General features: G+C 35.3%; 1 protein-coding gene across 2 annotated transcripts in view; it reads left to right on the top strand.

Moving 5' to 3' along the window:
* Positions 1 to 488: 488 nt before the first annotated feature.
* LOC145258306 (uncharacterized) overlaps positions 489 to 25472 on the top strand; it is a 55477-nt gene continuing 30493 nt past the window's right edge. The window contains exons 1-2 of one of the 2 annotated variants that reach the window (XM_080116354.1): positions 489 to 677; positions 17506 to 17560. The gene's annotated coding sequence lies outside the window, so the exon portion shown is untranslated. The remainder of the gene's footprint in view (positions 678 to 17505; positions 17561 to 25472) is intronic. The other variant, XM_080116355.1, reaches the window with a different exon arrangement.

The following is a 25472-nucleotide window of genomic DNA, read 5'->3' as shown; positions in this document are numbered from 1 at the left end:
TAATTCTTATGAAATTTGATCCGCAGGCGACTCTTAAAATATTCAGCAAAATATCAATATTTGAATAGAAATAAATACTTCTACATTTTTTTCTGCATTTAAGGCGTGTCTTCTCTTAATTCCTGAACGTTAACAAATATGTGTAGTTTGTCACACACACACACACACACACACACACACACACACACACACACACACACACACACACACACACACACACACACACACGCATATGTGTGCGTGTGTTGTATGTTTATACTGTGTATATAGGTGTGCGTGTTAGTGAGTGTGCGAGCGACTCCGTGTCGCCACCGTTGCACGCGAATAAATGTTCAACACACCCCGCAAATTAGGAACGGATTAGCGATCGATATGGCGCCTGCGTTCAGACATTGAGACGAAATTAACAAATAAGGAACGCACTCGCTTATCAACGAGTCGCCATCATTTGCATTAATAAAATAAAAGAATAGAAAATAATAAAAAAAAAAGGTAGGGAGGTAGAAGAGGGATGTTGGTCATCGAAACCAGCTGAATCGACAGTTTTCAAGGACTCGTGAACAAATCTAATGACAACCTGTGATGAGAATGCAACAGCCGGTTCGGGAGGCGTCGTGTACATAAATGCTGTCCTGTCATAGCGTTCTCGTAGAAAGAGGCAGCCGCCATCCAAGAAGGTAAGTGGTCTTCTTGAATTCTAAGCTGATGGAATTTTCGAACTCTCTGTATTTTCAGATCTACATTTATTTACTTAGAACATTCACACACACACACACACACACACACACACACACACACACACACACACACACACACACACACACACACACACACACACACACACACACACACACACACACACACACACGCACACACACGCACACGCACACACACACATATATACATATACACCTATACATACCCCCCACACAACCACATATATATATATATATATATATATATATATATATATATATATATATATATATATATATATATATATATATGCCTCAGGGGAGATATATCTCCAGTTATGCACTACCTTCATTGCCGATTTAGTATTATATCGGCTCAGATTGCTGATATAATGTTTAGCCCGAAATTATATATATATATATATATATATATATATATATATGAATAAAAATTAAATAAAAATACCAGCGATGGTGGACGCTATGTTGTTACATAGGTATTTAAACAATGTATTTTTAAAAGTGTATATATAGAGACATTGAACAACCCAACGTTCCTATACACACATTTATAGTTTCCTTCCCGATATGGGTAGGATTTTAACACTGTTTCCTTTTCATTTACGTATGGTCTATGATCGTTTTCTTCTTCTACATGCTTCCTTTTAATATCCTGAGGATGTCCCCTGCAATAGGGATGAAGCGTTGATCACCATTTTATAAATTCATTCGGTTTTTCTTTTTTCAGAACAACACATATATATATATATATATATATATATATATATATATATATATATATATATATATATGTATATATATATAGTACTTACAGACACTAGTGTTTCATTCTTTCGTGAATCATCAGTGCAGGGTGTCACGATTTACACAGGACGATAGATTCGAACTCGACAACAGTAGCCATCTCTGACTTCATTAGCAAGGACTTAATCCATTCAGCCACCGTTAACTGCGAGAAATACTGTTGAAATTGAAACAACTTGCGCAGCTGCCATTACTCAAAGGCAGCATGCATATCGCAGATTTATCCGACATAACTCCAGTACAAATAGACAAAAGTTTATTGAAGCTAGAAGTAATTGTAAGAAAGAAATAGCGACAGCTAATATAGAATATACCGAAACCACCAGAAAACGCAGAAATTAGGCATTCGTGATTTCTGGAAAATCTACAACTGTGTAGTTAATAATGGACCATCAACAATTTCCTACTATCCAACAATAATGAGGTTGTTTGCACCGCAACCAAGAAAGCTAACATACTTGCCCGTTGGTTTCCCTCAAACTCTACTTTGGTTCCAGAAAACTACTCCATCCCAGATTTTTTTTTTGGGGGGGGGGGACAGAAAACACACTAAATGATCTGAAAGTCACACATTCTCAAGTATATGATATAAAAAATTAGACAACTCAAAAGTATGTGGATCTGATCTCATCCTGGTTTTACTGTTAAACATGCTCCACTGAGGTTGCTTCCATTATTCTCAAACTTTTCAAAAAATGCCTTAACAAATCTTGCTTTCCTGACTGCTGGAAAGCTGCTTCTGTTTTAGCAGTTCACAAGAATTCTGGAGAGAGAACTGACCCATTAAATTATCGGCCCATTAGCTGCCTTCTTCTGTCACCAAAATATTTGAGTCCATAACACTGGTCAACAACAAATTTGTTGCCTGCGTTTTTCAGCTGATTTAGGACGAATTTGATGCATTAAATCCGAAAATCACATTAGTTTTGCTTAATCAGATCAAGTTTTTGAACTATGGCTACATGTTTTTGAACTATGGCTACATGTTTTTGAACTATGGCTACATGTTTTTGAACTATGGCTACATGTTTTTGAACTATGACTACACGTTTTTGAACTATGGCTACATGTACTAGTTTTTTTACATTTTCATTCACATTTATGCATGTGTGGAGAATTTTAGAGGTTGGTGGAAATAAAATGTCATGTTGAATAATTGTTTTGATTGGAAATGATTATTTACTGATAAGAAATATTCAGGACTGATAGTTCTCGGTGATTATGTCGACAAAGGGATCAATTTGAAATCATAAAACCTCGAAATCTTCCAAAAATTTGTACTCAGCATACAGGAATGAAGACTGACATATACAGGAGAAATTAGTGCCTTGCAAAGAAAGGAACACTCTCAACGACCCTCTCAACACCTTTCCCACCACTGCACATTAAACTCGGCTTAAACAAGCAATTCACCAAGGCTTTGGACAAGGATGGTGACTTATATACTTACTTGTGCCAAGCTTTTCCAGGAGTTACAATGAAGAAGCTGAAAGCTCGCATCTTTGATGATCCTAGTATGTGGCAGTTCGTCAGAGATCCATAGTTCGAAAACTCAATGAAGGAAGTGGAACTGGAAGCGCGAAATGGTATTTGTTCTGCTAGTGAAGAACTTTCATGGCAAAAAGAAGGCCAAAAATGTACACAAAACTTGTCAATATCATACTGACTGCTTGCGAAAACCTGGGCTGCAACATACGCGTCAAGCTGCATTATGTATTTTCACATATGAACCGGTTTCCTGAGAACCTAGGTTCAATGAGTGACGAGCATAGAGAGAGATTCCATCAGGACCTGAAAGAGATGGAAACCAGGTATCAGGGTCGCTGGGATGCAGTCATCGTGGTTGACTACAGTTGAAATCTGAAGAGAAACCTTTCTACCACTGAGCATTCCATGTGTTCAAAGAAACGGAACTTCAAGCCTTGAAGTTTGAACATTGGTGAAGCAACATACAATTTACGTGTACCTAACTTTAGCGATACACACATTCAGTTTACAGTAATCGATATTTCTATAAGGTAATGAATATATTTTGTTGGCAAAACATTTTTCTCTTAAAAACATATTTAGGATGACGTTTTGACAAAATTTACTGGTAATGCTACAATAATGTAATCGATTTTGTTAGAAAATCTAATTTTTTTAAACTTGGCACAAAATATTGACCTGCTATTTTCTAATTCAGCAGCGCACGAATACGCTAAATCAGTTGTAGAAATCTAAACAACATTCAAGAAGTAATAGTTCACCGCCTCACAGCTGTTAAACTTCTCTCCGACCAACAGTATGGATTTAAGCAAGCCTGTTCCACTGCAGATATTTTAACGGTAATCTTCGAACGTATATACCATGCACTGGACAAGGCAGGGGAAGCTAAGGCAGTTGCCCCAGATGTATCTAAGGCTTTTGGTAGAGTATGGCACGATCAACTTCTCATGAAAATCAAATCATATAGTATTACTGAACGAATACTTAACATAATTAAATCTTTCTTAAATAAGAGAAGAATCCAGGTTGTCCTCGATGGGCGTATGTCAAAACAATATGATATAAATGCGGGTGTGCTTCAGGGGTCGATCCATAAATCTTTATTATTCATAATAAATGAGCTCCGTGATAAAATTGTCTCCGAGATGGGTATATTTGCAGACGACACCACGCTCTATAACAGACATGAGTGGAAAAGGGATGAATACATATCCGAAGCAACTCTGTAGTGGAATGGGGACAAAAATGGATGGTAACATTACATGCTGCTTGTTTTCTTTAATAATTACAAGAAACCTTCTCAACAAATAATAGTCATGGCGTATGATACATTACTTTGGTTCAAACTCTTCTGTTTACCGTTGACAGGGAACATGAGCTGGAACAGATACTTTGAACGCATTTGCCAAAGCTGCTGCAAAGAAGTTGAGCTCTCTCTACGGTGCTAACAAGTTCCTTACACCTGAGAGTATCCTCTACCTCTACAAGGCCACCATTCGCCCATGTATGGAGTATTGTTGCTACATTTGATACTAGACAGGTTTCAAAAGAGAGTTGCTAACCTAACAGCTCCCGAACAATCAGCTAAGTGTCAATTTCTGTTCCATCGACGAAACGTTTTACAAGTGTTTTAATAGTAGGCGCTGCGACGAACTACAAGACATTGTGCCCCCTCGACGTAAATACTCCCGACAAATCCAACAGCAAAGCCCCACCCATACAGAGTAGAGATTCCTAGACTTTGGAATTCCCTTCCGGGTTCCTGCGTCCCATACTGTACTGACATGCAGAAGCTCAAGTGTAGTGTTAACAGACATCTTGCTACTCAATTCCTACGTACTACCTCTGCAAATTATGCCCCGGATAGTAGCCCTTACATCAAAGTGCAACTGTGCATTGTTTGGGGTGAAAATGCAATATATATATATATATATATATATATATATATATATATATATATATATATATGAGTTTTAAAAGCCAAAAGCAATGCGGGAAAGACCGGAATCATGAGAGAGTAAAACTACCATCTACTACTACCCGCATTGCTTTTGGTTTTAAAACTTCCATATATTCCTTTACCAACAATGCTTCAAGCAAACTACCATCTACTTATATATATATATATATATATATATATATATATATATATATATATATATATATATATACTAGCAGGCATTATCACTTCTTGCACTGATGATCGTGTAAACATGAAACACTACCGTCTGTAGGTATTCAAAAAAATTAATATTCATTGAAAAATATTATATATATATATATATATATACACACACACACACACACACACACATATATATATGTATATATACATTGAGGGAGGGTGGGGTGAGAGAGAATGAGAGAGAAAGAGCGAGAGAGAGAGAGAGAGAGAGAGAGAGAGAGAGAGAGAGAGATTTTGTTGATTGGGTTCGAATCCCGCGACCAGAAGTAATCATCACTTCCTGCATTGGTAATTTCGAAAGTATTGGACACTAATGTCTGGTTGAGTTAAATATATTCATACATATTGAAACAATATCATAGTATATATATATATATATATATATATATATATATATATATATATATATATATATATATATAAGACACTTTGTGTGTGTGTGTATGTGTGTGTACGTGTGTTCGCTATATATAGACTCTGGAATAGCTGGACCGATATTTTGAAATTTCACACAAAATTTATTTATGTGTTTGCCAGCGTTTTTAGATAAGCTTTGTATAGGAATGCCCGCGATAAATATAAAAGATCGATGACCGATAAAATCTAATTAATAAAAGAATTGTACGTTTTCGACTTAACATCCTTTGGAGTTAACATCCTTATACATACAAAACTAGAAGTGCATTTTAGAAGTTTTGTTATCGCACAAGCTGAAGGGCGCAATGTATAACATCAATAGTAAGTTCTTTAATCAGACAGGGGTTCGTTCAAAATGAATGTCTCTGCTTAGAGCATATTTGAAGCATTATGTTTTTTTTATATTAAAATTTTATTCAAGCTATTATATAAAATATTTTCATATAATCAACTGTAGGTTCTCTATAGTGTAATGTAGACTAAAATATATTGTAGACTAATTTACTATGGCGAAGCATGGTCTACTATTTTTTCGATTATCATTTTCCGTTTTTATTAGCTCCTTACACCAAGTGACTTCACACGTTGTCTGGAGCGATTTCTTGTCTATTTACATACTTACACACAATATATATATATATATATATATATATATATATATATATATATATATATATATGCCTATCTATCTATCTATCTATCTATCTATATATATATATATATATATATATATATGTATATATATATTAATGGCATATTGATGAAGCGATGTTTTATTTTCAACAATAATTTTATATATAATTGCACTTAGCTCTTTATCGTTTTGTCTTAAGTCACTGTTTGTATTCACAACATTTCATGCCGTCGAACGTCGATCATTTCGTCTATTCATGTAAGACAAATGATGCAGAAAGACAAAAGGAGACGTTAACTGAGTTTTCTTCAAAGTTTATTTTGAAAAGAATTGACTCGGGAGAGAGAGACTAATGTTACCTCAGTTAATTATTTTGTTCTTCGGATAACTTCCTAACTAAACTGAAATTAGTAACATACATGCAATATCACACTTTGATTATCAAAACCTTTTACGTCATCCTCACAAAACACCCTTAGTTATCGCTTAGCTCGAAAAATATGACATCATTCGTCATCTCATCGTATTTTATCTACCATTTGACCTGCTACCCCTGGCTTACTTTACAGAATCCATCTCTGGGAACGATTCTGTTTTGCCTATTAGGGTTATTATGACATGCACTATATGTGAACCTTGTTAAAATCCACGCTACTTGACTTGATCTCTATTGGTATCTAGTATGTAATATCGGGACTGCATTTATTCTCAGCATTCATAGAAGTTTGGCAATATACGATTTTTATTTTCTGTGTAGTGCGTACTACTCGGCGATTAGGAATGGCAACTTATCAACACGTTTTTAGCAATTTTTATAATTTCGAATAACATTCAATTTAAATAAGGCAAATAAGAATATTTATTGGAAAACGAGTTCTGGGCCATAAATTAACAGCTATGAAGCATTCTGTTTACTACACAGAGCACGGTCTTAGCATCACCCAAAATATTAGAATATGGAGGCAGAAAAATATATCCATAACCTTGAATTGATAGAAAATTATGTAACATTTATTGATATAATGTTCTTTATACAAGCTTTTTGCAAAATGTGGACATCTATCTGTTTGTGTGAAGATAAAAATGTAAGTAAAGGTGTTTTGTTTACTGCAACCCAAGTTGTTTTTTTAGATAATCATAGGAAGGGCTCTTCTATAAAACACCCAAATATTAGACGAGTCATTGCATAACAAAAGTGTTTTCATTTTATGAGGAAAATAATGGATGAATAAATGGTGTGAGCATAATGAACAATGTTACAGAAATTTCAGCGCATATGTACTTTAGCTCACCTGAACAATTTTTGTTTTTATTTTCAGAACGCTAATTTACTTAAAAATAATAGTTACACTCTATTTTATAAAATGTGCCCGGCCTTGCCCAGTACTTAAAATGTGCCCGGCCTTGCCCAGTACTTAACGTGACATATAATTTTTTAGATAACCTAAAGTAAAAAAAAAAAATGGAAACAAACTGAGACATGTGCATGCGAATATTATATTTTTCTGAACAGTTCACGTCTTGTAAGTAAAAAAAAAAATACTGAGATCGTAACCTAAACCTAAGGACAGGTGATCCAGTACGATAACCATTAGACCAGTTTGACATGATTTTTAAAAGATGTTTTCAAACTACTTGCTGTTAACATGAGTAACCTTTAATGCGATCTATTCACGCATGTGCATTCGTGAAACAGTTAGCAGACATAAAATCCGATAAATCCCACGTACCAATTTCCCGGATAAAAACGGATTAAAAATTTTCCATGTGTCTGAATATACTATATACCAAAATTCAAGTCTGTAAAATTTTAAAATTTATCTTTCACTTTAGTTTTAACAAATTTTTGGCCTTAAGTTTTAGATCCTTACAACTAGTAGCTTCATACATTGTCTTGAACAATCTCAATTATATATATATATATATATATATATATATATATATATATATATATATATATATGGTCCTTGCTAATGGAGTCAGAGATGGCTTCGTTGCCTGGTTCAAATTTCTCAAGCAGTGTTAATCGTGCCACTTGCACTGATGATTCCCAAAAGGATGAAACACTAGTGTCTGTAAGTATTTAATAATTATTAGAGTAAATAATTATACATATCTATATCTATATCCATATATATATATATATATATATATATATATATATATATAGTAAATAATTATATATATAATAATAATGGTAAATAATTATATATATATATAATTATTTATTATAATAATTTAATATATATATATATATATATATATATATATAATGTGTTTATAAATATATTGAAAGTAAAAAGTTGAACCTTGGTTTACTTTCGAGAGCCCCATAACTCTTTCTTTCCTTATTTTGTCTCCCAGTTCTTAAATTCCACAGATGATATTTCTGACAAAGGGTGAAGAGTTGTTTATATAAGATTTCTCCGAAACGAGATCAAGAGAGCTTTGTAGATTAATAAAGGATTCCGTTCGAGATTATTGCGTTCGACAGAAGAATGTCCGAGTTGTAAAAAAAAAAAAAAAAAAAGAAAAGGAAAAAAAAGATCGGACATTACACTATTCGGAATATTGTGAAAACAACAGCGAATATGAGAATATTACTTCGAATAATTCAAATAACTAAAGTTTATACAAAATTTTCAACAGATCGACCTAGTAGTTTTTTTTATTTTAAATAGGTGGATGCCTTCAAGTCCAACATACACAAATTCCTGATGAACCGCCCCTTAAGTAAGGCATTTTATCAAATCTCCAATATTAACGATTACTACGATACCATTACATTGATTACTGTACACGCAATAACCAATATCCCCGAGTGGCTTCCGGGCCTTGATAAGTTTTTACGATGTAAAAATATGTTCAGAGTGACGAATAAAGAGAAATGCAGTATAGATATTTAATTTCTGTCAACAAAATGTATTGGACAAGTAAATTAAACGAAGCAATGTTTTCTAGATCTTTTCACTGCACCAGCAATACGATGTTCTAATGTATATTAATGTCTACTTTAGAATCATGAAATGAAGAAGACTGGCCGGTTTCATTCGTGTACAACACGTAAATACTAATGAAAATGTGGATCTTTTATACGAGTTTCTCAATTCATTACCATTTTTTATTGACGGCGGTTTCGTTGACCGTCGGAAATTTCCGGTCGCGCCGTCTTTATGTGATCACGAGTTTATGTATATTCTTGGTCGACTTGGGTTGCGTACTTCAGGTCAATAAGTCTGGAAATAAACAGACGTGTGTGTATACGGGAAAGCCGGAAATACAGACAGAACGTATTAATCTAGATGATCGATAAGACGATGCTGCAGATCTTTATTTTGTACTAAGAAGTCACCGCTTATCAAGGCCTATAGGCAACTCGACGATAAGAGTTTGTAACAATGGTTTAGACTTGTCAGAAGTGAGATTATTACAGCAAAGATCAAAGTGTAGTATCTGTTCTAATGCTGCAATTAAATTTTTTCACTTCACTTCTTTGGTCTCGTTTAACGCAGGATACATTTTCTATTTTTGTTACAACCCAGAGTGCGCCATTTGGGGAGTTGGTTTCCACCCACATTAAAAACCGATTTTGTGTCTAAATCTGCCCGCGTGGGGAGCTAAGTAAACCAGTTTTTTTCTGTATTATTACTAACTTTTATACAAATATGACTGTTATAATTTGAAGTTTTCAATTCATGTACTAAGCAGCAAAATTTATAGCCTGATAGTGAATATCATTTTGCTAACTGCTCTCTTCTTAGAATAAGAGCCATTCTTTGAAACTCCATGGAATAAAGAAAGAATTAAAGTTTTCAACTTGTATTCTTTGTCGAATAAACAATTGTTGTAGATTCTAATTTACAGAACTTGAATTCAGTTTTTTACACCAATGTTCTATCTCGAATATTGAGCTTTTCATCTGGTAAGGATTGTAATATAAATATTAATACTTATATTTATACTTCCTTTAAGTTTACAGAATTACTTGAGAAAACTATCTTTTGAATATATATATATATATATATATATATATATATATATATATATATATATATATATATATATATAATAGTGCCGGCAAAAAGAAAGTCCACACTTGTAATTTTTTCAAAAACTGCAAATTTAATGTAACTGTTTAAACAACTTATACCTCATTTGATTGGTCTTTTATTCTTCTATAATTTTACATGTTCATATTTGACTTTTAATTGAAGTATTCTAGTGTTCACGTGAACTTAAAGAAATAACTTCAAATTGAAGTGGCAAAAAGAAAGTCCGCAGCAACAAATTCGCTTGAAACTAACTTAAATTATCGCCCCTAAATCAGTTTAAAATATTCACCAACAGGCAACAACGCATCTCTAATCGTAATTGTTGTTGTTCTAGGTTATACAACGGAACATTTAGTCTGTATGCCATGTCTTTCTCTTAGTGATCATCAGGAACTCATTAATCTCCACCTTTCTGGTTTATCCAATAGGGAAATCGACCGCAGATTGAAATGTGATGAGAAAACGGTTCGTAAGACTGTGCAAAAACACCAAAACACCGGCAGTTTTCGTAATGCCCCATAAATCTAGTCGTACTGGAGTTACTTCTAACAGGGAAGACAATGCTATCAAGATCCGCTGCCTAAGAAACAGATTTGAACCGGCTCTCCAAATCCAACAACAGTGCAATCTTGTTAAAAAGTGCCCTCTTTCTACTGTCACGAACAGATTAAAGGAATATGGGATGATATGTTGCAAGACGCAAGCCAATGACTTCTGTAAAGAACAGATAGCGCGCCTGAACTTCGTCAGATGCAATGAAGATCATTACTCTTAATATGGGTCAAAAGTGCTTTTTAGCGACGAAAGCAAGTTCAATAGGATAGATAGTGATGGCAGGCAGTACATCCGTCGGAGGAAAGACGAAGAATTTAATCCTAGGTGCTCAGTTTCAATGCTGCTAGGTGGTGGAGGTTCAGTTTTGGTGTGGGGCATTATTAGTACCAATGGTCCAGGGGCTATAGTTCGCTTGCAAGGTCGAATTAATTCGACCAAGTACATTAACATGTTGACTGATAATTTTCTACCCTAATTTGGTCGGAATTTGGATGATAACCCCACCTTCATGCAGGATAATGCTCCCATTCACACAGCTGGCAATGTCAAGAGGTTCCTGGAAGAGCATGATATTCCGTGTTTAGATTGGCCTGCACAATCTCCAGGCCTCAATCCTATCGAAAACGTATGTCATTACATCAAGCAACAGCTACGTAATGATAAAATAAAAAATTTGGAAGAACTTTGGACAAAAATTAAGGAAAAGTTGGACGTCCTTTCCCTGGAATAATGCTACAGTCTAATTCAAGCAATTCCCAAAAGATTGCAGGCTGTCAAATTGCAGAAAGGCTACGCTCCTAAATAGTAACTAGTTCATTGTGTTTCTGTTGTATTTGTGTTGCATTACTGTCCTAAAGTTACATTTGGATAACAATTTTCTATTGTGCGGACTTTTTTTTTGCCTCCTCAATTTGAAGTTATTTTTTTTTAAATAGACGAGAACACTAGATTATTTAAATTAAAAGTCAAACAAATTATAGAGGAATAAAAGGTCAATCAAATGAGGTATAGTTTGTTTAAACAGTTACATTAAATTTAGCTTAAATTTGCAGTTTTTGAAAAAATTACAAATGCGGACTTTCGTTTTGCAGTCTGTATATATATATATATATATATATATATATATATATATATATATATATATATATATATATATATTAGTGTTATGATGATTAATCGGAATCGGAATGGGAAAATTGGAGCTTTCTGGGGTATCGGAATCGGAAAAATTTTAGACTATTTTCCGATGCCAAAACCGATTCCTTACATTATCCTTTTATCTTAATTTGGTTAAAGAAAAATCTTTCACTACTTTTAGTAATAATAAAATAATAGCTATGTGTGTTTTTACGTTTGAGAAAATAGTTAAATATTAAGAGATTTATAAAGAATCAGAACTGGAATCGAGAGTTGCATCGGAATCGGGAATTTAGTACGGAAACGTAATTGTATCGGAATCGGGGAAAAAACATTGGAATCGTCTCATCACTAATATATATATATATATATATATATATATATATATATATATATATATATATATAAAACTTTGCATCTGGCGATATTCACTACCGTCTAAGCTAACACAATGCATATCAAAACTTTACAAAGTAACGCAGTTAAACGCATTAATGTATATTCATACATGCCTAGAGCATACACATTATGTCGAACTACGTTTGCCAAGTTCCAATTTATCAATTTTAACCCCGTTTGCAGCTATTTTTGTCGGCTAACAATGATGAAATTGATTTATTTCCACAAGTCTGATTACACCATATACCAACTTTAATCTGTAGATCAAAAATCGACAAAGCATATTTGAAGAGACCCTCCCGCAGACAGACAAGTCATTTATCTACCCCCCCACAAAATTAATTAATTATGTAATTAACCTAATTAATTACGTAGTCAATAAAGGTCAAATGAAAGTGATGTATGGGTGCGAGTGTGTCTATTATTTATGCATAGCAAATTTTACGAATGAAAATCTCGATTGTTATCAACTTATAACAACAGAGCGACATATACCAGTATTTATCTACATTTATATAACAAGATTTTATTCAACCTACTTACTTTCCTTTTCAAACAAAAATTATATATATATATATATATATATATATATATATATGTACTCTGTATTTGTTTTGCATAAGCAGTAATACGTTGCTACACAGTCATAGGCATGTTTCGGTCAGCTAGCTACTAGTAACTAGAGACCCTTTCAGGTGATACAGCTTATATATATATATATATATATATATATATAGAAAGAGAAAGAGAGAGATAGATAGATAGAGAGATAAAAATGAACAAACCAAGTTATGTTTGTTCATCAACGTTTTGTCTTTCTTGTAAAGCCTTCTTCTTTGAATAACGACGAATCTTTGATGAATACATAACTTGGTTTGTTCCTTTTGGGAATACTATTTCCATTATTCTTACTATATATATATATATATATATATATATATATATATATATATATATATTATATCTATATATATATATATGTGTGTGTGTGTGTGTGTGTATGTATGTGTGTGTTTGTGTGTGTAATGGTGACTTTGTGAATGGGTTCGAATCCCTCGACCATCAGTAATTATCGCTCTCTACACGGATGACTGCGTAAAAATGAAACACTTGTGTCTGAAGATAACAAGGTAATTGTTTATATTTATTTAAAAAATAACATGTATATATATATGTATATGTATATATATATATACATGTATATATATATACATGTATATATATATATGTATATATATATCGAGAGAGAGAGCGAGAGAGAGAGAGAGAGAGAGAGGGAAGATAGATAGAGAGAAAGAGAAAGAGAGACAGAAACAAAAGAATTTATTGATTAAATAACCTATACATAAGGATAGCAGAAATATGAAGTTAAGGTGTCCCACAGTTTATACTCGGGAATGCTATTTGCATGTCAAACACGATTATTTGTTTAATGCAGAGAGTAAAGACTCAGAGAAATAAAACACACACACACACACACAAACTCTCTCTCTTTCACTCTCTCTCTCTTTCTCTCTCCCTCTTACTTTCTCTCTCTGTTTCTCTCTCTGATCTTCTGTTCCGAAGTAAATCAATCTGGGAATAGGATTTATATGATCTATTTCTTCGTCTGGTCCAAATATTGACTTGACTAAATCCGATAAATGAGTTTTGGATACAATTTTTGTCTGAGACTTGGGGTTCATATTTAGAACAAGGTATTCCAAATAATACCAAAGTTTACCACGGAGCCACACAGAGGAGACGCCTGACCTGAGGTCATTTTGACTTTCGGGACTGAGCTGCTCGAAGCACCTAAGGTAAATCTGATAACTAACCACAAAAATTGCTGCACAACTCCTGAAGTTGAGTCAAATTAAACCTCAAAATCAAAGTTTTCAGATGTCAGTTATATGGATGATTGAAACACAAGATTTGTCTCTATACAAGATGTTTTTTTCCGATATAGCATCGTTTATCGCAAAAAATTTGATTTGTTGGTTAATTAACTATATATATATATATATATATATATATATATATATATATATATATATATACATATATATATATATATATATATATATATAACTACTTCATTTACTCACATAAAATTAATAAATGAAAGTATAAATTTTGCGTAAATTTTAAGTATTTACTTCAAAAGTGCTCAATACGTAGGTAGAGCTAGTTAGTAAGTTATAAAATATATATGGCGATTAAGCTACACTGAATATTCCGCGTTTCATCCACTCTAGGATTCTTCAGGTTTATATGCGAATTTTGTGGTTGTCTGTCGTTTTTATATACGCACCTTTTATTGAGATTTTAGTTAGCCAATCAGCTTTCTAGTATCCACCGCATCCTTCCTATCAGCCAATGAACATGCACTTATCCGACAAAGGCTTGTTTGACCTCTGGTTGACCTGTTCCTTTGTGTGTGCACTATTTAGCCTGGATATCTAGTTTCTTGACCTGTTTTAAATCTAGGTTAGGGTTTTTTATGTTAGTTTATATATAAATAATGTATAAAAATGATGTATGTATATTTATATATAAACCAACATAAAAAAAACTAACCTAGATTTAAAAATGGTCAAGAAACTAGATATTCAGACTAAATAGAGCACACACAAAGGAACAGTTAAACCAGAGGTCAAACACGCCTTTGTCGGATAAGTGCATGTTCATTGGCTGATAGGAAGGATGCGGTGGATACTAGAAAGCTGATTGGCTAACTAAAATCTCAATAAAAGGTGCGTATATAAAAACGACAGACAACCACAAAATTCGCATATAAACCTGAAGAATCCTAGAGTGGATGAAACGCGGAATATTCAGTGTAGCTTAATCGCCATATATATCTTATAACTTACTAACTAGCTCTACCTACGTATTGAGCACTTTTGAATAAATACTTAAAATTTACGCAAAATTTATACTTTCGTATATTAATTTTATGTGAGTAAATGAAGTAGTTATATATATATATATATATATATATAAGTGCATGTTCATTGGCTGATAGGAAGGGCGCGGTGGATACTAGAAAGCTGATTGGCTAACTAAAATCTTAATAGAAGGTGCGTATATAAAAATGACAGACAACCACAAAATTCGCACATAAGCCTTAAGAATCTTAGAGTGGATGAAACGCGAAATATTCAGTGTAGCTTAATCGCCATATATATTTTATATATATATATATATATATATATATATATATATATATATATATATTACATAGGAGTTACCACTCGAGGATACGGATTAATAGGGGAACGGTAGTCATTGAGATAATGTAGTAATCGTCAGTAGTGGAAATTTGGTAAATTGGATGACTTACGGGGAAGGTTAATCAAGAACTTGTTTACGTTGGAGTTGAAGATGACCAAATTTTGATCAGCTGGAAAGCCGGTAAACGGAAGAGAGTTCTACAATCGTGCAGTTCTAAGAAAAACTTTGTTCATGGAATCAACAGTTAGGTTTAGGCACAAAAGTGGGGAAAATTATTGATATGTATATATACGTATATATGTAGATACACACACACACACACACACACACACACACACACACACACACACACACACACACACATATATATGTATATACTCTGTATTTGTTTTCCACAAGCCGTGTTGCTACACAGTCATGAGCATGTTTCGGTCAGCTAGCTACTAGTAATATATATATATATGTATATATATATGTATATATATATATATATATATATATATATATATATATATATATATACAACTAGCTGGCAGCCTGGTTTGACGATGAATGCCCTGAAAAAGTAACTTCTGATTAAGGTTTAGTCCTAAAATATGCAAACGAATAAAATGATTTTCAGCGATTTTAAATACTACTTCTTTTTATCGTAAATTAAACCCATTAAGAAGAAAAAATTAAAATTAAATGGTGAGGTACGCTCGGGCTTTATTGAGGGGGGATCATTCGATATGTAGTTGAATGCTATACCACTAAACTATATCTCCAGATTATAATAAACCTGATTTTTTTTGTTTTTTTAAAGAATAAATGATTTGCTCAAATTTTATTATCTCCCTTTGCCGATGTAACGTAAAATATTCCCTTGAAAAATGACTCTTTTTTTATCTATAAGAGAGAAAACGTATTTGTAAGATCGGATTTTTCGATTTTCGATAATTATGGAATGAATTGGCCCTCAAAATACATCCAGACTTAAATGTCATGGGTAAGCGTCTTTGGAATTTGATATTCGGATAAACTCAGAAATGTTGGCGCGACGTAGACTTGATTTGAAAAAAAAAAACATCCTTGGTTAGGTTACTCTTGGAAACGCCATGCGAGTTCGGATTTGAAGATTACAATGCTGCTCTTCTGTGTAAAGACAATGTTTAGATCATCTGTGAGCTTATAATAATGTTAGTCTTTTGAAAACTTTATATGATAATCGGGAGTATATAGGTGGAGAGGTACAAGTGATACGAGTTCGAAAAAACATTCCATTAAAATACTTATAAAACAGGTATAAAGATGCAACATTGCGGCGATGGGACAGGGATTTGAGCTTGGCTGATAGTGCGGGATCAATTAGATTAGAGATTTCTTTTTGGAATTTGGTCTAAGAAGGAAAGATTAGTGGCACACGCAGCAGCCCCGATGTAGCAACAAAACTTCATGCATGGGCGAATGTTGGCTTTGTAGAGATACAGGATACTGCCAGATCACATTCTATGAAAACATTTGGAAAACAGGCACATAGATTTAGCATTGAGATGATGGGACAGGAGGTGGAGGTTAGTTGATAATGCGGACCATTACGTTAGAGAATTTTTTTACCCTGTCTTAGAGGGAGAGACTACTGATAGAAATTCAGATGTGGAAACAATATTCCATGCATGGGTAAATTGTTGCTTTGTAGAGACACAGGATATCGTCAGATGTGAGTATTTTATTAGCATGGTAGAGGGAGCTCACTTTCTTTGTAGCAGACTTGGCAGTGTCCTTAATGCATTTGTTCAAAATTATGTTTCATGCGAATTATTATTAAACGAATATTTCTACGAGTTCCGTTGATATAATGCCAATTAATACAATATAATCAATATTTTTTATAAAAAAAAATCACTTAATTTTCTTTTTCAGATTCGAAGCCATTTTGAGTGAAACGAGAGTTACTTTTCTAAACTGAAATTTCAACGTAAGTTTTTGTAATTGAAACCGCTTTTATTTAATATATTTAAATTGCTTTTTATTTCCGCATGGCGGCTGCTGTGTCCTCGATATTCTTATATAGCAGCACTTCTTGGAAAGTAAATTTAGATATGCAATGCACCTCTAATAATTAAGAAAGAACAAAAAACGTAGCATGGGATGCAAAATAAAACCTCTTTTAATAAAATAACGAAAAGGTTTATTTAAGCGGCAATAAGTGTTATACTACAGAGTGGCCCACTTAAAAGTATCCCAGAAAATGTAGTAGAAAGAAGAAACATTCTTTTATTGTTTAAATTACCTGTAACATTGTTTAAATATCCTATAGTGTTATAAAAGATACCAGAAGTGCTCCCGGTTGACATCTATGCATTTCTAAACACATTTAACAACATTTGCAGATACTGCCTGTAGATCTTCTCTGGTGATTCTCCTGATAGCGTTGGTAATGTTAATCTTAAATTGGTCTAGATCGTGAGTATTATTTGCATAAACTTTTTGTTTTAAAGCCCCCCAAAGATAAAAATCACACGATGACATGTCCGGGAAACGTGGTGGCGATAACCCTTTACTTATTGTTTTTAAACATGTCATGAAGTCATGTCAGTGATCAATGAGACGTGGGGGCATGTAGCGCCATTTTGTTGGAAAAAGAATTGCATTTTGCCTTGTGGTGTCAGTTGGTCGATAAGAAAACAATTAGAGATATCGGGTTACTTTTTAGTGGGCCACTCTGTATATTGGTTCCGGCGTGACACTGAAAAAAATCGGATGTATGTGCGCACACGTATATTCCAGATATCGGCCGATTGTTGATTCGGATGCTGAAAAACACACGCGACAATGTACACAAAGGGGTCGTTCTACATTCTAATCTGGGTTGGAATACAAACAGAAAACAATGAGCATTCTAATCGAAAGAATGTCAATATAGACACAGAGATCAGAGGAAGAGGGAGAACAGTTGACTCGAGGCGAAGACATTTCTGAGTCGCCCCGCATTGCACACCTCAATACCAACCACTTTAGAACCGTAGGGCTCAATGTTTTTTTTCCGGAGCCCGCGAGGCAGTGGATGGAGGCGTTGAGTGACTACCGTTGTCGGTGACGATTGTCTGAAGATAGCGGTTCAATTCTACTCAAAGCAGACCAGAGAATTAGTCGGCAAAAACGTGATGCTACAACAACTATGGAAAGCAATATTATTGGAGATATAATTACAAGACTCAACATTTTTATCCCGTCGCAGTTAACCACACGAAGAAGGTAAGAGGATAAGTTGGCCGAAACGTGATGAAACAACGACAACTATGAAGATGAGGATAAGAAAAATGGAAGATTTGAAGATTATTTGAAATGTCACATGTCGGACAAGATTTATCTTCAGGCGAAAATCGTTAATGCTGGAGCGTCCAGTGGACTGAGACAAGAGAGAGAGAGAGAGAGAGAGAGAGAGAGAGAGAGAGAGAGAGAGAGAGAGAGAGAGAGAGATACAGACGCAGAGGCAGACAGATAGGCCTCTCTTTGAAGTTTGCCAAGTTCTCTCTGCTCAGAGATCGTGATTTAAAAAGGGTTAAAGAAGTTGCTTACGGGACACATGGAATCAATGCACTCTTCTAAATGATTTGCCATTGGGTGGCCAAATCACTTAGCAAGGACATTAATTCGCGATAGAAAATAAATTTTTGCTTTATTGTAACTCCCACACCCTTTGTTAGAGCCGAGTTGTGTTTTTCCGCTTTTCCAATATGTTATTTTTCTAAGGATTACCTCTTTTCAAGCCAAAAACTGCATTCGAGGATAAAAATTAAGTTTGTCAAGTAGACAGTGATATAGAACGGTTATGAATGATAAAGATAATTGACATTTGTCGGAATTGATTATTTAAACAACAACTAAAAATAATTTGTTTACACTGGTCTTGAAAACGAGTATGTTCTTGTTAGCTTAGAAGAAGAGACGTGATATTGTATTGCACAAACAGATAATTGTATGAAAGGAATTCTGTTCATGGAGATTCAATTTAGTTTTAAGTAGACATAAGGAGAAAGGGAAATGATTGACAGTGGTTGCAGCTAGACGAGTAATTGTTTGCAATTTTTTACCGGAAGCAACGATAGATTAGAGCTCAGACGAGCATCTGCTATTGCGAAGGATTGAGTAAAGAAATACCAGCGACATATCTTCTGTAAGAAAAAAATGTAGGCAAGAAAAAGTGTAACGTTATCGTTGTCTCTAACGCTTCCAAACGTTGTATGTATAGAAAGTGGCAATGGAAATGAGAACAACGACTTTAACTTTCCAGTTCTTTATTTTATTCGTTTGCCACTCTAGTCGCCGACACGTATTTAACACCAATATGCTCTCTCTTTCTCATTGCCATGTCGGCCGGCAGTCAATGGTTTTTATTTGCTTCCCAACGAAAGCAATATGTGACACAAGATCGTGTTTAATGGGAGCGAATAACCAATTTCTCCAAAAGGGGTACTTAAAGCAGTAGACAAAAATAAAAATTGCCTTAGTACAGAAGGGTCACCCCATAGTGACCCATGACAAACCAACCGATGTGTAACATTAGAACATATACTCCACTCGGATCTTAGCCCGAAGGCAAGATTCTACTTCTCAGCAGTCATTACACGGCACTAGTCACAGCTGGCTATCAACACACGCCAGCAGACACGGCTGGCTGTCATTACACGGTACCAGACACGGCTGGCTATCAAGATAGGGAAGCACGCACGGCTGGTTGTCATTACACAGTACCAGACACGATTGGCTGTCATTACATGGCACAAGACATACTTGGCTGCCAATACACGGCACCAGACATAGCTGGCTGTCTATGCAACGAGACAGGGCTGGCTGTCATTACACAGTACCAGACACAGCTGGCTGTAAAACAAGGTACCAGAATCCGAGGAGGTAAGAGAAATAGCCGTCGTGTGCTTGCTAAGCGTAACATCTCACGCGTCTTTTCTTCTTTTTATTCTCTTGCTTTTTCCATCGTCATTCCTTCTGATCATAATCCCTATATATGCATTTGAGTCGGTGACGTAACGCTCACGTCACGACCTAAAATGATGACACGACTATTTTACTAGAAGACATCTTGGAACATTAATTTTCCCGAGTAAGTTTATTTCAGCATTATTTTCCCTTGAACAAGACGGTTATTTTATTTCAATAATAAAAACAAAACAAAACAAAAACAAAAACAATTTCTATCTATACTCACAATCCAAAATTATTTCAAAGTTTACAACTATCTACTTAGAAAAATTCACGTCCAACTATCGGTCAGTGCATCGTCTTTGATGCTTATGTTTGAGATAGCATTTTTTATGGCTACCCTCGCATTCTATGACGAATGAAACCATTCTTGTATTTGTTGTTGTGCATTATTACGTGATAATAATGAGCTGTTTCTAAAGTTCCGTTGGCAATTCTTTCCAAACCCATCAGATAGCAGCAATGACAAAACACCGGGAAATGATACAGGCAATGGATCAAAGGAAAACGCGGCTCTCATTAATAACAATGACAAATTAATACGAGAAAAGTTTCCAACATTGGAATTGTCTCATATTCTTAAAAGATGGCGAAAAGAGACACATGCTTCGAGAAACGAAAAGCAATTTTCGATTTTGATTATCGATTCCCTCTAAGATCTCATCTTGTATTATCTGTCAAGTATACATGATTACATTGTCAGTCGTCTGCCTCCCCACTTACATTAGCATCACGTTATGTCTTTTACTATAAACGAACTATAAACGCGATGAATAAAAAATCTAAACTATTGAGTCCTCTCGAAAGTTTTGAGCGATTTAAGCAATCGTTATTTAAGTGTTATACAAGGTGAAACAATAAAATTGTCGCTCTAGAAAACATGACATGATTCCATTTCCGTTTGATAAAAACCGTTTTTTTGTTGCAGACTATTTACTAGTTAGCCAGTTGTGTACAAATCACAAGCGATACGAACCTTCTCTCGTGTCTGAAAATGACACAATACTTAACTAGCGAGATCGGAGATGTACCACTTTAATTCATAATCTATACTGATCCAAGTTGACCATTGCCAGCATCCTCAAAATGCAAATCCGGACCGTTTAATATTTGAGGGCACAGCTCAACGAAGTTTTCGGCCACGATTATGGTCTTTGGCGTTGTTTCAAGTGAGGGCCACATCATGCCACCTCACATCTTTGAAGTCAGCTTGAAAGTTAACACCAAATTGTACCCGGATATGTTCAAGTGTGTGGTGATCCCCTGTTGAATCAAGCAGTGGTGGAAGACTCTGGGTGTGACAGCAAGACTCGGCGTCGGTCCACAAGTCCAAAGTGACCCAAGTTTGACTTCAGAAGGAGGGTTACGACTTTGTATCCTGCTCTCATTACCTCCCCTCTTCTCCCCCGACTTAACTCGCTGGACTACTCCGTTTGATCATACGTCGAGAACATCACCAACATGACCTCCCAAAACACCAAAGCCAACCTGATCGCTGCCAGCCGAGTATTCGTCGACCTCCCGCCGGAGCTTGTGGAAAAAGTCATGCCATAAAGCCATGTGTAGCAACTACAAGGTGGAACTATAAAATTGTCACGATAAAAAAGACGACACGATTTCATTTCCGTTTGATGAAAGTTAGTTTTTTTTTCTTGCAGACCATCTACTAGTTGGGCAGTTTGGGCAAATCCCAAGCGCGATAAGAGCCTCCTATCGTGTCTGAAAGTGGCCCAATGTTCAAAGAGCGAGATCGGAGATGCGACGCTGTACAACTCATGCTCTCTACCAATCAAAGTTATGATGACAGGACCATTGCTAGCACCCTCAAAATGCATTGCTGTATTGCCCCGAATAACAGGGACATCCCCAATAGGGTGGCGGCTGGCAAATCCTTAGGATTCAATGAGGTCTTAAATAAGTTACATCGGCCAAAACACTATGAGAGGAGCATCGTTGTGCGATTAATTCAAATCATACACTCTTCTCCCACGTCAGTTTTGTTTGAATTTGATAGCCATTTAACATTGTAAACATTAAATTAACCACAGATATTAATGCTAGCAAAAGAGCGAGAAGACAGAATCTTGTTAAGTTTCTCAGACGTTTATGTAATGACATGATGCGATGAGGACGCTAGATTGCAAAAACATAAAAGCGGTTCTGTGCGAAAGTGCCACACGAAAACACAACCCAAATAAGGGTCTTTATAAAAAGTGCCCCTGCCATATGGAAAATGTATTCCTGATTTAGGCCCAAATTCCGTGTCAGTAGTAATATGGAGCGTTGGGTTTAGAAACTATATTTTAATATCCTGAGATCATGACGTCATTTGTAGAAACTGATGGACCCGTGCCGGTTTGTTAAAAGTTTGAAAAACTCTTTTTCATCCAAAACAAGACATATTGTCACTTGGCCATAAGGGACTACTATTTGGGATCATGTCTACAGGAGACTACAGAGTGGAACGATAAATTTGTCGTCCTAAAAATCAACACTACAGCTTTATTTTAAAAGTTTTATTGAAAAAAATAATTCGGGTAACTTAATTATGTAGTAGAGCTGACATCTATTCAATGTAACCGCCTTCAGCCTCTATCGCCACCTCGATACGGGTCCGGAACTTTGAGCATGCCTTTTTCACAAGCGCTGGCCGGAGCTGAGTGAATACTCGGCGGATGGCGGCGATCAGGCTTGCTTTAGTTTTATGGGAGGTCATACTGGTGATGTTCTCGACTTATGACCAAACGAATTAGTCCAGCGAGTTCACGTCGGGGGAGGCAGGTAGACGAATAAGAGAAGGGTATAAAGTCGTAGCACTCTTTCTGAGGCCAATCCTGAGTCTCTTTAAATTTGTAGGTCGGCGCTGAGTCTTTCTGCTACATCCAAGGTCTTTCAGCAATAACCTGATCACACCAGGTATCACCACATCCTTCAGCACATCCAGGTACACTTTGATGTTTACGTCCCTGTTATTCTTGGTAAACTAACATTGCATTTTGAGGGTGCTAGCAATGGTCCTGTTGTCAGAAATTGGATCGGTAGAGAGCATTAGTTGTACAGCGGCGTATCTCCGAGCTCGCTCGTTGAACATTGTGTCACTTTAAGACATGATAGAAGAGTTTTATCGCTCTTGGGATTTGTACACAACTGGCCAACTAGTAGATTGTCTGCAAAAAACAAAACAAAAAACAAAACAAAACAAAACAAAACAGGCTTTCATCAAACGGAAATGGAATCATGTCGTCTTTTCTATAGCGACAATTTTATCGTCCCACCTGTATGTGAGGAATTGAACAGCGAGATGTCTGTTTAAATTACATTTAAACTCTTGCATGTTATTACAGTCAAGGAAACAGAAAACAGGGAGGGAATTCCAAAATTTAACAGTTTGAAGGAAGCTAAAAGGCTTTAGTGGGTTTTAGTACGTTGACTCCATATGTTGGCAAATGAGAGATGACAGTAGAAAACAACATTAGAAAGGGTCGTTCTGGGTTTATGTTTATTTTTCTTGTGATTACGTATCATGTTGTGGTTAGTTAGTTTAACCCTTAGACTCGCTGGCTGTTAATTTTTTAACACCTAATTTTCTATTACAAACAACTGCAACAATGTCTTCAAGTACTATTGAATTATTCTTTGCCCTAACTGCATTAATCAATGAACGAAACCCATGTTTGAATGGTTGTATTGTTTTTTGATAAAAAAATTATTTTTCAAAGACCCTAGATTTTATGTGATGTGAAAAAATTCACACCCATCGAAAGCAATGTGTGTAAAAATACCATCGTAGGCCAAGGATTAAAATGGTAGCAGAGGCATCTAGAAAAAAAAGCAGAGAATGAGTAAAAATAATCTTTATAAACGATTGAAGAAATTCCCGTCAATATGGCACCGATAGGCCCTACCAGAAACTACTACATGCTCCAACTTCCATTCACCAATTGGCAATAGAGCAGCTCCGGTATTTCCAACCTGATTATAGAACAGTCCCATATTGTTCGGTTCCAGACAGATAATTTAATCCCAGGTAAAACGTTTACCTCCAATACATTTATTAATGTATAAAAAAAGTAAAGAACGAGAATTAGTCACATTTTTAAGCTACTACCTATACTTGGCCCTGGAGAATAGCGATACCTTCACCATTTGTCAGAAACAATTGTCATGAGGATTCAACGGCATTGTAGGAGAAGCGAGAGATAATATGGTTGTCGTAATTGCATCCACCGTGAATTTTCTGCTCCTTATTTCTTTGTGTGTATTTTAAGTTGAAAACTTCTAAATGTGTACGTTGGTTTTAAATCAGTTATAGAACCCTGTCTAAGAGATAGATAGATAAATGGAAAGAGAAAGAAAGAGATGTTAGTAGTTGGAGCATTATCTTCGATGGAGCAACAGTACTCCATGCACGAGCAAATGGTGGCTTTACAACCAGTCTTGTCTCTGTTTGCTGCCGTGTAATGACAGCTAGCCATGTCTGGTGCCGTGTTATGACAACTAGCCGTGTCTGGTGCCGAGTATTGACATCCAGCTGTGTCTGGTGTCATGTAATAACAGCCAGATGTGTCTGGTACCGTGTAATGAACGTTATCGGTGTCTGGTGCTGTGTATTGACAGCCAGCTGTGTTTGGTTCCATGTAATGACAGTCGGCGGATTGGCGGTAAGAAACAGAGAGCATAAGTGTCGGCGACTGGCGTTGTAAACGAAGATACTTGTAGGTGCGAATCGTTTTTGTGTGAGAATTAAAAAATGAGACCTGTATACATTTAAACTAAATAAGTAATTCTTTCTTAACCTTTGATAGGTCAGATCTTTATTTCGTCTAAAAGTTCTATAACCAGACACACTAACTTTAACAAAATGCCACCCAATATTTTATATAAAT

Source organism: Euprymna scolopes, chromosome 33 (assembly GCF_053919585.1).
Source record: "Euprymna scolopes isolate OS-2025 chromosome 33, ASM5391958v1, whole genome shotgun sequence".
Classification (NCBI taxonomy): Eukaryota; Metazoa; Mollusca; class Cephalopoda; order Sepiida; family Sepiolidae; genus Euprymna; species Euprymna scolopes.
The sequence above is the reverse complement of the archived record's forward strand: the minus strand, read 5'-3'. Positions and strand labels throughout refer to the sequence as shown.